General features: G+C 46.0%; 1 protein-coding gene across 1 annotated transcript in view; it reads right to left on the bottom strand.

Moving 5' to 3' along the window:
* IFT81 (intraflagellar transport 81) overlaps positions 1-13070 on the bottom strand; it is a 1594755-nt gene that overhangs the window by 557511 nt on the left and 1024174 nt on the right. The window lies entirely within an intron of this gene.

Raw genomic sequence — 13070 nt, forward strand, 5'->3', positions numbered from 1 at the left:
TCCTGTATCCAAAGAACCATAAGTAGTATGTGGGAAGATGGGTCTGTTGCAGTCCAAGTGGATAGTGCATGCTCATGAATTGGAACAAAGATGAGCATGTGAAATCAGCATGATGCCTGAAGGGAGTCATAAAGATATGGGTCCCGAAGAAACAGTTCTTCAGAAAAGGATATCTAGACATGAAGACTGAGGGGAGAGTGGTCGATGAATCGCCCAGAGGGGGGAGTGTAGAGAAGGAGGTAAATACCCCCACCGCAACCATCTCGCCAACAGCACCTGTATGTTGGATGCCAGAGTGTGAGACATGTGTGGTACCAGTGAAGATACCGATACCTAGGAGAATCTGGGAGGCAAGGTTCCCATTGATGAAACCATACTTGTATACGAGACAATATGATGGCCATTTGATTGAATGAAATACATTAAGAAACATGACGGTTGAATGATGAAGAAGAATGGTGACGTCACCCCCACCGTCATATATAGCAAAGTTGACGTATAGAGAAGCGATGCAGAGACTAAAGAATGCAGACAATCCTATGGGGGCATCAAGAAAGTATCAAAATAAATGACATCTTGGGATTAAGATGAAGAAACCTATGCTACCGGAGTAATGAAGATATTAAGCTATTTAACACGTGTACACATGCAAAGGAAGGCAAGCAGATTAAGTATTCTTAAAGGCTAGCTTTATAGTGAATCGATTGCGGCATGCGCCAACATGTACATATATATATATATAAATTAGAGTCAGTAAAGGATGGATGTTCCCACTACGTACAATAGCAGAGCTGAGCAAAAGAGGGAAGGCCTCTTTTTCAATTTTCCAAGTGTGGCACAGTTAGAAAACAAGTGAATTACAGACGAAAACTCAGAAAGACGAGGTTGGATGAGCCAAGAAGTCAAAGCCATATCAGACTGGGGTGAGCTGACATTGGATACAAATCGTGTGAAAGAACGAAGCTCCTGTTCAGAAAGCATGGACAAAAACAAGAAGACGTCAGAGATCTATTAAAGAATAGTATTTTAATACACTGAAAGCTCAATTTCTTGGTCTTTAGTCACATGGGGAGAAGAAGTTGGACGAGCATGATGGTCACACCTACGCACGAAGGCAGAGCGTGCCTTCACTCCCCTGAATTCCCCGGAGCAAAGAACATGTTCAAGGCCGAGTTCAAAGGCAGATCAATGCACAGTTCTAATAATTTAGTAATATTATTTTATTTACTGAGTGCGGACCTTGCTTCGAGAAGCAGCAGACCATTTTACAGAGGTATACAGCAATACAGATGCATAACGGAGCACTTTTCAGAGGTAACAGAACTGATATATAGCGGGGGTAGGATATAAAGGGGCACAAAGGAGGGATAGAGCTTTACAGGGTGGTGGGGCGGACGGCATCTAGTGAGTCACATGGCAACATGATAGCCTAGTTGTTGAAGAGGAGAGACTCCTTGAAGAGGTGGGTCTTGAGTTATTTTCTGAATTGTAGGAGTGTGGGGGCAAGTCTGATGGGGAGGCGGTTCCTTAGTCTTGGGGCATAAGCAGAGAGGTCTTGCTTTCTGGTCCTTTCCTTTTTGCAGCGGCGGATTTCAAGTCTGCACGTGTCCAGTCTTCTGGTGGTGCGCTGTCCACCGGAGATGCTGAGTTTCTCTGTGAGGTAGCTGGGTGACTTAGGGCAAATCCGTTATAGATGATGCAGCAAGATTTGAAGGTGATTTGTGTGTCCAGGTGGATCCAGTGAAGGTCGATGAGGGCTGGGGTGATGTGGTCATATCTGTGTGGACCCTTGATGAGGCGTGCAGCTGCATGTGGGCCACTTCTCAGAGGCACAAGAGAGGACTACGGGAGGCCTTCGAAGAGGGCATTGCCCCACCCAGGTGGGATAGGACCAGTGCTTGAACAGTGGATCTAAAGCTGTCCGGAGGGAGCAAGGGGTTGACTTTCCACAGGAGGGAAGAGCTGATACCAAGCAGTCTGAGTTTTCTTACTTATGTGTGTCTTGAAAGAGAAGTGTTTGTCAAGGTCGAAGCCGAGGGACTTGGCGCAGGAGGTGAGCTTGCGTGTAAAGCACTCGGGGGTTCAGTATTGTTGATGAGGAGTAGGAATTCAGTCTTGGAGGGGCTGAGCTTCAAGTATGCACTGGATATCCAAGCATCAGCGAGGCAGGTTTTGAGAATATGGATGTCATTGATAGAGTCGTTCTTGAGTTATAGCTATGTGCCATCAGTGTATTGGTGGATATGGATGTTGTGTGTGGCTAAGAGCGCTCCAGAAGCGACGGGTAGCATTGCCGATCTAGAGGAGTCCATCTGAACAAACTGCTGCCAGTTGAGGAGGTAAGACTTGAACCAGTGTAGGACAAGGTTGCTAATCCCCATGCGCTGATGTAGGGTGTCCGTGTGCGCCTGGTGGTCTTACTGTGTCGAACGTGGCTGAGAGGCCAAGTAGAACCAGGAGGCAGGGGTGGCTGTTGTGAAGTATATTGAGGGAGTCGACAACCTGTATGTTTGCCGTCTCTGTGCTGCATCTAAACCCAGATTGGTAGGATTGGAGGAGATTGTAGATGTGTTTCTGCAGTTACGCGGCTACCACTTTCTCGATTATCTTATCTAGGAAGGTAAGAAGGGTGATGGGGTCGATAGTTACCTAGGTTGTCAGGATCCAGAGTGGGTTTCTTTAGTAGAGGGAGGGTTTGTCCTGTTTTAGGGTCGATGAGAATGTGCCTTGATTGAAGTAGCCATTGATGATCTCCAGGTAGGGAAGGAGAGCTTCAGCAGGGAGAGTCTTGAGGGTGGATGCTGGGTGGATGTTGTCTGTATACGATGTGGCTTTGAGGGCAGATGAAGGTGTTGATGGCAGTGGATTTTTCAATGGAGTGTGGTGTAGCAGGGTCGGGTAGTGGGTTGGCGCAGAGCTCAACAGCTTTGAAGAGGGCTCTGCTTTTGTTGTCAGTTTCTGCTATTTTTTTTGTATTGATTTAGCTGATTAATACATTTTTCAATATCATTTTACAGAAAGAAAAAAATTATTAAATCAAAATTCTAATTCATATTACAATATTACCCTTTCTACATAACAAATAAGATCCAACATTAATCCATCGATTCCTATGGCAGGAACTAGGTGTCCCAAAAATGGAGGGCACTCAGAGCCACTGCCAAGTCAGCATGTAGTTGCCAACAACCCATGCTCTGGTCTGTGGGCAACACACAGGTGCCCAAAAACACACATAAGGGGTACAGGGGTGTACCCCCACCCATGGGTGCCATAAGGGTATCTCACGGGTGTTGTTCACCAAAAGGAAAACATGGAGAGCTGCACTGGTAGAGGTCCAGGCTGGACCTCAGTGGCAGAAAACAAAGAAATACACACAGAGAAGGTGTAGGACAAGGAGGCCCTGTCACTCCAAATGATATTTCCAGCATCGCAGACTGTCTCCCAGTTTCTATGGATTATTAAGGCCATATGTGACACAACCTAGTGACATCATTAAGGTTCTACTGCCAAAGCTTGGCAGAAATTAAAAATAACCCATAATGAACTAGGATATTTGTCCCTATGAATGCTACACTGAAGAAAATAGGATCAATTTGAAGTGGCTTGATGGCCATGCTGGGCATTAACAAAACTCATATCATGTAACCAGTCAACTAAGACCAGCCATGGAGAAACCAAGGAGAGCAGTGGTTTAGAGCGAGCATGAAAATGGGGTTGAGTTCTTCCTAACCCAATACCTTTTGTGGGCTTTACAGGGCAATTCTCATATAAATACAAACACAATGATCCCTCTTCTAGGCTTTCAGTAGTAGCTTGCCACATCTTTTGGTTGTGCTCCAACATAAAACACACAGCCCTGAGCAGGATAAGGGGCCAGCTGAAGAAATTGACCAGGGAGAGCTTCCAATTGTAAACCCAATGAGAAGCCTACAAGAAAGCAAAAGAAAGAATGGTCAGGGTATGGAGTCCTATCTTCTAAAAGTAAAGCGACTTGGACATTTGCTGCATGTTGTGAACTCAAGTCAAGGGCCCAATACAGATCTGGTGTCCACTGAGAGGAGGAAAAGTGGTGTACGTAAGGATGCATAGTGCTATGTTCTAAAGTAAATCGAGTTTATTATTTGAAATGCTCGCAAGTAAGCTTCATGCATGTTGGTACACAGTCTTAGGCTCTAAAAGTAAAGAGACTTGAATCTTTGAAACCCTAAAGGATAGAATGTGATGCTTTGTGGAAGAGGAAGTACATTCAGAGTACGTCTTCAGAAGACTCAATTACTGAGAGGCCTGATTAGAGCATCATCCAAACTAAGACTGATTGAAGGAATATCACAGGGAAGCCCTGAAATAGTGATGCAACTGTTCACCATCAGTCCAAATTTCAAGACTTAACTAGAAGGTGTGAGAAACCAGAAGGTGTCTCACCCGCTAGTCCCCGGGGATCTGTCATCCAGGTGGCCAGGACATGGCCATCGCTTTTGGATACAGTTACCTGGGGTTGGACCAGTGTGGGAGGATCACCTGGATGACGGGTCTTCGGGGAGTGGGAGTGGGAGTGGGACACTGGATGCTGAGACACGGTATCCCCTTCCCTGTAACATTTTCCCCATCCTACCAGGATACTTAGGAACTCGAACCCCCCCACCCTTTCCCGACACAAACACCTTCTCACGGACAGCTCACTGTGAGAGAAAACGGATGAACGCCCCTGAGCCATATACCCAGTGCTTTAAGTGGGCCGGGGCCTGCCGGGCCCCGGCAGTCTCTAGAAAGTGGGGCTGAGCCGGGGCCCAGCCGGGGCCCCCCCGTCCCACACAACATTGCGGGATGCATTATCCCGCCGCGGCCGCAGCCGCAGCCGCGACGGGAGATGCGCCCGTCATTATGTTGGCCAAGCTGACAGAAGTGCCAGCCAGCCACAGCGACGCTGAGGCTGGCGGCACTTCTGTCAGTTAGTGTAACTCCCTCTGATGACCCCTCATCAGGGTCATCAGAGGAAGTTACTGTCCCTTTGTTTTCCCTCCCCAGGTCACTGATCCCCGCGGGCTCCGTGATCTAATATGCAGATTAAATCATGGAGCCCGCGGGTTCGCAGAGGGTGAAAGACACCTCGGGCTCAGTGATAGCAGATAGATCACAGAGCCCGAGGTGCCTTTCTCCGTCGGCAAAGCTTTATAAAAGATGCCTTGAACTGTGTACGTTTCAAGCCATCTTTTATAAAGGTAGAAATATTTCTATGTTTATAAAAGACGGCTTGAAACGTGCACAATTCAAGGCATCTTTTATAAAGCTTTGTCGATGGACAAAGCCACCTTGCGGTTTGTTTTGTCCGTCATGCCTTGAATTGTTTACGTGTCAAGCCATCTTTTAGAAACATAGACACATGTTACAAATATCTATGTTTATAAAAGGTGGCTTGAAACGTACACAAACCATAGTAAGGTAAGCACACAAGTGTGCATAACTTACTATGGTTTGTGCACTTTTCAAACCACCTTTTATAAACATAGAAATATGTAACATTGCTATGTTTATAAAATATGGCTTGAAAAGTACACACACCATAGTAGTACGCATACAAACATATAAATGCTCACATACATTTATATATTTGTTTGCGCACCTTACTATGATTTGTGCACTTTTAGGCCACGCCCACAATGAAAGCCACGCCCCCAAACGAGAGCCCCCCCTCAATTTCTTACCCCACTTAAAGCACTGCATATACCTGATATGTTCCAACACAATGGTCAGGCAGAGTTTGCAATTACTGATAATTATACACACCTGACTTACATCACATTTACCCACACATATAAAAGGTGGAGCATGAAAGCACATGAGGAAGCAGCAGTCCTGAGATGGCAGTTTAATACGAGGAGAAAGACAGCAAGACCAGAGAGGTTTGGAAGGAGGGAAGTGCCCTTGACCTTTTCGGAGGACAACCGCTACTTTCACAAGCCCTCGAGAATAATAAACATAAGACCTGGAATTAAAGCTGAAGAAAGGTGCATTGTGTGTCAGAGGTACCCGGAGCTTTCTCGCGTCGATAGCGAAGGCGAGGAGGAGTGATTACTGCTGTGGTACTGTCCTTGGTTACAACAACAAAACAGCGCCAGTAAAGTCAGCACAGTCGGTGAGTCGGGGAGACCGATAGCAGACCAGTCTATTAGAACCAGGTTGCAAGCGGCAACTTTGTATGAAGCAATCTGAAGAAACAGTGTGTGAAGCATATGTGATGAGCGATAAAGATATAACTGAACATCCAAGGAGTGACTGAACTTTTGAAGCCAAGATAGATACCATAAACAAAGTGGTCCGGCACCATGTGGGTGCTCATTCAAAGGTCTCTGTTAGGTATCCATTGAGAGGTGGCAAATGTGAATTGTGAAATCGAAGTGGTCCTGCAACGGGCCAAGCTAAATCCTGTGCACATTTGAAAGTCTTGGACTGCGGTCACTTGTGTCTGCCTTACTGTTGATGACATGCCTTTCTTACAAAGGAGAAGTACAAACATATGTCTATGAAAGACTGAGCACACAGATACTTTATGAAGAGGGAGCAGATTGCCAAGTGTGTTTGCTGTAGCAAAGCAAGCATCTTCGATCCCATCCACAGACAATATTGAATTGGTGGAGAAGGACGTTGCATTGTGTTTCAATGTGGACAGGGACAGGGAAGACCACAAAGCTGTCTACCTGGCTGAAAAACAAAGTAATATACAGGTTTAGCAAGGCCAATACAAGTTCGAATAACCACCATTCTGTGACTTCACATCATCTATCATAGAGAACAACGTGTTTTATGATTAACCTATTCAGGAAGTTCTGTCCCAAATTGAACTATTGTGAAGAGTCAGAGGGTCTCGTCCCTTCCATAGAGAAAGGAAACCCTGCTCCCTTACCCAAACCAAGGCAGTCCCTAAAGATTCCCACAAATACACCTAATGTAAACTCTCAAATACCATATGGTTACATGTATTCCTGCAATATGACCCCAGTCACAGAGAGAATAGGACTGAGACGAGGAGGCTCTTTGGAGATGAATCGGACATACCAAGCAACCACAATCCACACTCTAGTATTTTTATATCCACAGGAACCAAATGGAGAAGAAAAACTGAAGATGGACGAAACCCGAAGAGAGGTGAATGGAGCAGTAGTGGAAGCTGGAGGAGTGGTGGGAATAAGCAAAGTAGCAAAAGAATGCGAAATCAAAGCAACCCAAACGCACAAATTAGAAGCCGGGTAAACAATGCTAGTCTCCCGTAGGGAGTGGAGGACCGGAGAGTGAGCATGGGCGTCGACAAGGAGAATCAGTGTGAGTATTGGCATTCTCAGGGTGAGGCAAGACATCGAAGCCTCACTGATACCGCAACCCAAAACCCTTGCGGCAGCAGAAGCAGCATTTCGGCCACGGAAGACAACAGAAGCCGCTTCATGGGACAAACGGTGAACGGGAGTTAAGATACCAAACCTCTGTTGATGAAACGGCAAAGACGCTGCTAGACCATAAAGCAGACCCACCCTGGAAAGTCAATGGTCCCTGTGAGAAAGGCGAATGCCCCGCAGAGAAGCAGGGAAAACATTAACCTAGAACAGGATGATAATTGGAAGCACGATATTCGGTTACCACTGCGGAGGACGCCAGACACCCTGCAAAGTAGCAGGGAAAGCATTCACAAAGAGTGTGGGTGCAGCGGGATGCACTGCCAGTACGAGGCAGACCTCGGGAACAGCGTGATTCCCAAAGGACGCAGGCATGGGGAAAAGAGATCCGGAAAAAAGAGGATGTGGTAGCCAGCCTGATGAACCGAAACAGGCCCGAAGAAGGCAGTCTGTAAAATCCCCAAAACCAAATACAAATACCCAATCCATAAGAGATTAGAAGGAGAAAACAGGCAATGAGGAAATTGTTTGTAAGCTATTTAAAGTTCAATCTTTTGTTTCTTTTACATTTTTATTATCAATTTGGACAAGCAAGAAAACACAAAGGAATACTTGGAAAGTTAGTATGCTGTACCAATAAAAGGGTGCATGGACCTTGGCAGGAGAGTACACCAAGGCTATGAGTCAGAGTGAAGCCCGACAAAGAAACCAGGCTGACAAAAGAACTTCTGCAAACAATAGTTCACACAGATCTTGGCCAGAGAGTAAACCAAGGCTGTAAAATCAACTTAAAGCTACCCATAGGGAAACGTCTTTACCTAAGAAAAAAGGGCCTATAAATGGGGAGCAAACCCTTTGAATTGCATGGAACTTTGATAATGGAATACATTGGTTGATATTTGAACTATTTCTTTGGAATACCCTGCTTTACGTGGCAACTTCGTTTTGGAACTAAAAGGAAGGCTGCACAAGACCAGCCAAAGAGATATTCTTTAGTGGTTATGCTGGAACTTTTAATTATAATTAGAAAGCTGCAGAGGACCAGCTCATAGACACCTCCTCATCACTTTTCACCTTTTGTTGAGTTTAGATTGTGAGGGACAGATTAGGTTTTGGACACCGGACAGATAACTTTATTTTGCACAATCTGACAGAGACATTTGTTTTGTTAAGGCAGGGAAACCCCTCAGTGTTAGGGCTAGCAAGGCATTTCTCCAATTCCCCCCTTTTCTGTTACTTTGAATAAAAGTAAACCAAGTAAATCAACAATCCTGTGTCTGTCTCCTAACTCCGTACTCTTACACTATCCATAATAGGTAAGCCTGATAAGTCCATCTGACGAGAGGCCTGAGAGATGGGAAAACTGTACCACTAAAACCTGCAAGGAACCTAGCCCAAGCAGGACATGGATGCAACAAAAAAACTGTAGAACATAAAAAGCAGGTGAAGGAATTAGCCTGTATACCGGTGTTTTGCTCAAGAAAAATACTTTGATATACTTCAACAAATAAAATAATGTATATATAAATGTATTGCGCGGGACGTATTGGGTGGGAAAGGGGTGGGAGGGTGAAAGGCGGAGGCATGAGGGAAAATACACAAAAAAAAACAAAGTTATTTTGTTGATGTAAAGTACAACAAAGTGTTTCACAACAACGTAGAACCAATTCCCCATGTCCTTGGGGAAGTGGACCTTGACAAGAGTCCAACAAAGGATACAAGCAAGAGCCATAAATAAGAACACCCACTGGAGTGAGTCACAGAGTGTTCAGGGAAATAATCCACTAAACAGTTCTCCGGAACAGCAAACCAACTGGAAATCCTACTCCACGGAGAAGAATATACAATGCAAGCGTCGCAACCAATGGATGGTCCAGAAGCAGTCATTAACATGCAGAGTCCATGCTCAATCCAAGCAAATCAAATTTGAAGGGGGAATTCAAAGCCAGTGCTAAGGCAGACCAGATCAGAAACACATAGAAAACAAATCCAGAAGAGAGGTCGAGGGTCGAACTGATGAAGGAATAAAATAAACAAGACGTGCTGCTCAAAGTACCACACGGGTTGAAAAACACTGAGGTGTCGGCTGATTACATTTCTGTTAGCAGGACCCGCAGGCTTCTGCCCACTGCAGCACTCTGATGGTGCGTGCTACAGCGTCTGAACGCACTATGCTATGCAACTGATCAATTCATATGAGGAACTATCGATATTACAATTCCTTTTACTGCTGTGCTCCATTAAATGGCACAGCAAATGCCAGTCGTGGTGCCAGGCGAGGCACCTCCATGGCACACGGGTTGATCGGCAGATAAACAGTTTTGGCAGAATAACAAAACGTGCATATGATCCCCTCAGTGCCAGTCCAAAATGGCCAAAGATGGATATTATCAGAAAAAGAGCTCAACATGCAGGCGTTACCTATCGCGTAGCATGGGAATCCATGCAAGGTAGTTGCTACAGTCCCTACAGATGTTATAGAGCAATGGGTAGTGTTTTTAAGCATAAGCAACTAGGTCCCCTCTCTCAACCAGTTTAAGAGTTCCTGGACCATAGACACTTATTTGGTAGCATTACTGATTAAATGGTAATTGGCCAACATCAGGAAACCTTGGATTGCCGGAAGCACATGGCTTATTTGTGAGACCTAAGGAGTGTGATCAACATTATCTTTCTTCCTAAGATCCTCTATAAGGCTACAGGTCAGGGCAGCATGGGGATTGCTCCAAATTAGGCACCAAAGTGAAAATGGGCCTAAGTAAGGCCTCGATCACAATAGAATCCTAGGCTTATTCATTATGTTTCACAGACTTTGGGGTGGGGATTGTAGCCCAGGACGGGGTTTAGAATCCAATCTTCAATCCTCTGCAAATGGGCATTACGTTTGCAGCCCCATGTATTTGCACCAAATAGCAAACAGAGTGTGCTGCAGTCTAGCTGTATACATCTGCAAAACGGCCTTAATAGTTTGCCGGCCAGAGATAAGTGCAAACTGTTAAATAGCACCATACACCTGGGATGATGCAACAACACAATGTTAAATATGAGATTATGCCAGTTAGGATATTTACGTCAAAATGGGGGGCCAATCAATCGACAAAATGCCACTACTTGCTTCTGTTTTGTCCCTTCTATGAATCACTGTGCCTTCGTTATTCATCTTCACCGGAGCGCAAGGATGCCTGTACCCTTACTGGCAGTCTGATCAGACACCTGGAGGCATGCCTGATCGCCACACCACCCCTGCAAGAGGTAGGAGGATCCATGTGATTGAAGAAATACCGCAGCATCTTTTTCTGAATTTGAAAAAAATAATAAGAAAAAGAATGTCATTTTTTTGAAAATCTTTTGAATGCTGCACATGTTTCGCTGTGCTACCCTGCATCACCTTTCTCATGCCCAATAACTCTCTGGAACAGAGAGTGCTGGGAGGATCTCAGCTGTTGGCTTGCCTTGCCGTCCCTGCAGCAATTTCCAAGATGGCCGCCTCCTCTGCACAGGCTTCCTTGCCCACTGTGCCCTCCTCCCCTGTACAGGCACCCCTGCCTTGCCGTACTGTCCTGGCTCCCTTGGCGGCCTTGGCTCCTTCGCCATCCTCCACTATCCCACTGGCCCTCTTGTCACCCTCGGGGGGGGGGAGGGACCACTGTCCCCTGTACCCCCTGCGGAAGTCCTTCAAGGATTGCAAACTGCTCCACATTGCCACAATCAACACTTGCTCCGCCATCAAACACTCGTCTGACATCAGCAACCTCCGCATGGATATGCTCTCCATTATGGAGGCATGGTTCGAGGATAGCTCCATCATGAGCTTTGACACACTCCTCCCTGAAGGCTACAAAATCCTCTCTGCCCCCAGGCCTAGGAAGACAGGTGGGGGAGTGGCGCTTATCTTACCCCAATGGATACCTATGTCCATAATTCCTACTCGGGCCTACTCTCCTTCGAGTGCCTAGTTAGCAGACTCTCACTCTCCCCTAAATCTTCTCTCCTTATGGCCACCTTCTATCGGCCACCAGGACAGTCCACGCTCTTCCTCTCTGAATGGGCTGACCTGGTGTACTCTCTACTCTCCTCCTCCTTCTCCTAACTCCTCCTAACTCCTCCTAACTCCTCCTGATGGCTGATCTTAACATCCATCTGGACTCTCCTGACTCCTCAGGTCCTTTATCCAACCTTTGAGACTCTCTCTCCCTCTCTATCCTACCCTCTGGCTCCACGCACATCGCGGGCCACACTTTGGATCCTCTCATCTCTACTGACATCCCTCTCTCTACTCCTCTCAATACCTCTCTCTCTTGGACTGACCACTCTCTTCTCTCAACACACCTGAAGCTCTCCTCTCCTCTTGCAGCAGCACACCAGGCACAGCCACCCAGTTTCAAAGTCACCAGACCCATGAAAAAAGTGACAGTGGCTGTCTTTGCCTCCACCTACTCTCATCCTCCTATTCCTGCGGCTGACTCCCACCCTGACACAGCCCTCGCTAACCTCAATCTTTCTATCGCCAACAGTCGTGCCCCTGTCACAAGGGGCCAACTGAAACCTTCCAAAAGGTGCAACACTTGGTACGACTCTGATCTGGCGGCCCTTAAACGTAAATGTAGGGCAGCTGAGCGGAAATGGAATTCGTCAGGCGAACCATCTGACAAGCTGGCCTGCCGCCACCTTCGAAGGTAATACCGATTCTGCATCAAAAATCTTCATAATCCTGAGGTGAATCTATCATAGTAGTGTCTCTGTGAGACCCCAAGCGGAACCCTGTACCATGTCAAGAAGACCACCTGGGGGACCACAGCCCAATTTCAAATTAAAATCACCACATTATACCAGACCTTCCTCTTTAAGGTGACAGTCCCTTCAGCTGGAAAAATAGGACACTAAAAAAAAGACTTCAGGGCAACCACAGATACTAAATCGGTCTGTCTAATAGAAGTGTTGTAAAAATAAATCAAAAGCCAATTAGATCCCTGCTCAAACACAAGCCTAAAGGCATGAATAAAACATTTGGGAATTGCCTTAATTCACAGAATATATGCTAGTTCAGCAAAACACTAAATTCAACAAATGAAATGCTAAAAAATAGGGTGAACAGTAAATATCTGTGTTAGGAAAGATTTCCATTTATGTGCAATTTTCCCTCCAGTTGTGTACCCCCCAACTTTTTTGCAGGGGAGCCCAGCCTTCTGCTGCACTCCTCTGGGCTTTCGCTCACTTCTTATGGGGAAACTGACATGCCTTTTAAGAGAGTCAGTACTGGGAGACTTTGTTTCCCTTAGTCCTTTTCCAATGTTGCAACTTTTCTGCAACATGTAACAAGTGTACAATTTACCTTCCAGTACAGTACACTTGGGTCTCTTAGTCATTTCCAAAGGCCCTAGATACTCTCAAAGGATTTTTTTAGGAGATGTGCAGATGTGTCACAGACAGGGATGGTGGCATCTTATCTTTTCATGTAATTTTAACCCTTTCCTGCCAGGTAAACCGCAATAACCACGTTTGGCACGAATAGGTGGCCTGACTCCAAAATGGCCATGCCACAAGGTTCTTTGTCCTGTCCTTTGGTCATCTTGACGCTTCGGCTTCCCCAGGTCGAGCCAACCTGGGTCAGTCCTTATTTGGGCATGCATTATACCGCAAAACGCCAAGCTTTCGCGGGCTTCTGCATGCCTTGTGTGAGCCTCC

The sequence above is a fragment of the Ambystoma mexicanum genome, chromosome 10, assembly GCF_040938575.1.
Source record: "Ambystoma mexicanum isolate Mex_15411 chromosome 10, UKY_AmexF1_1, whole genome shotgun sequence".
NCBI lineage: Eukaryota > Metazoa > Chordata > Amphibia > Caudata > Ambystomatidae > Ambystoma > Ambystoma mexicanum.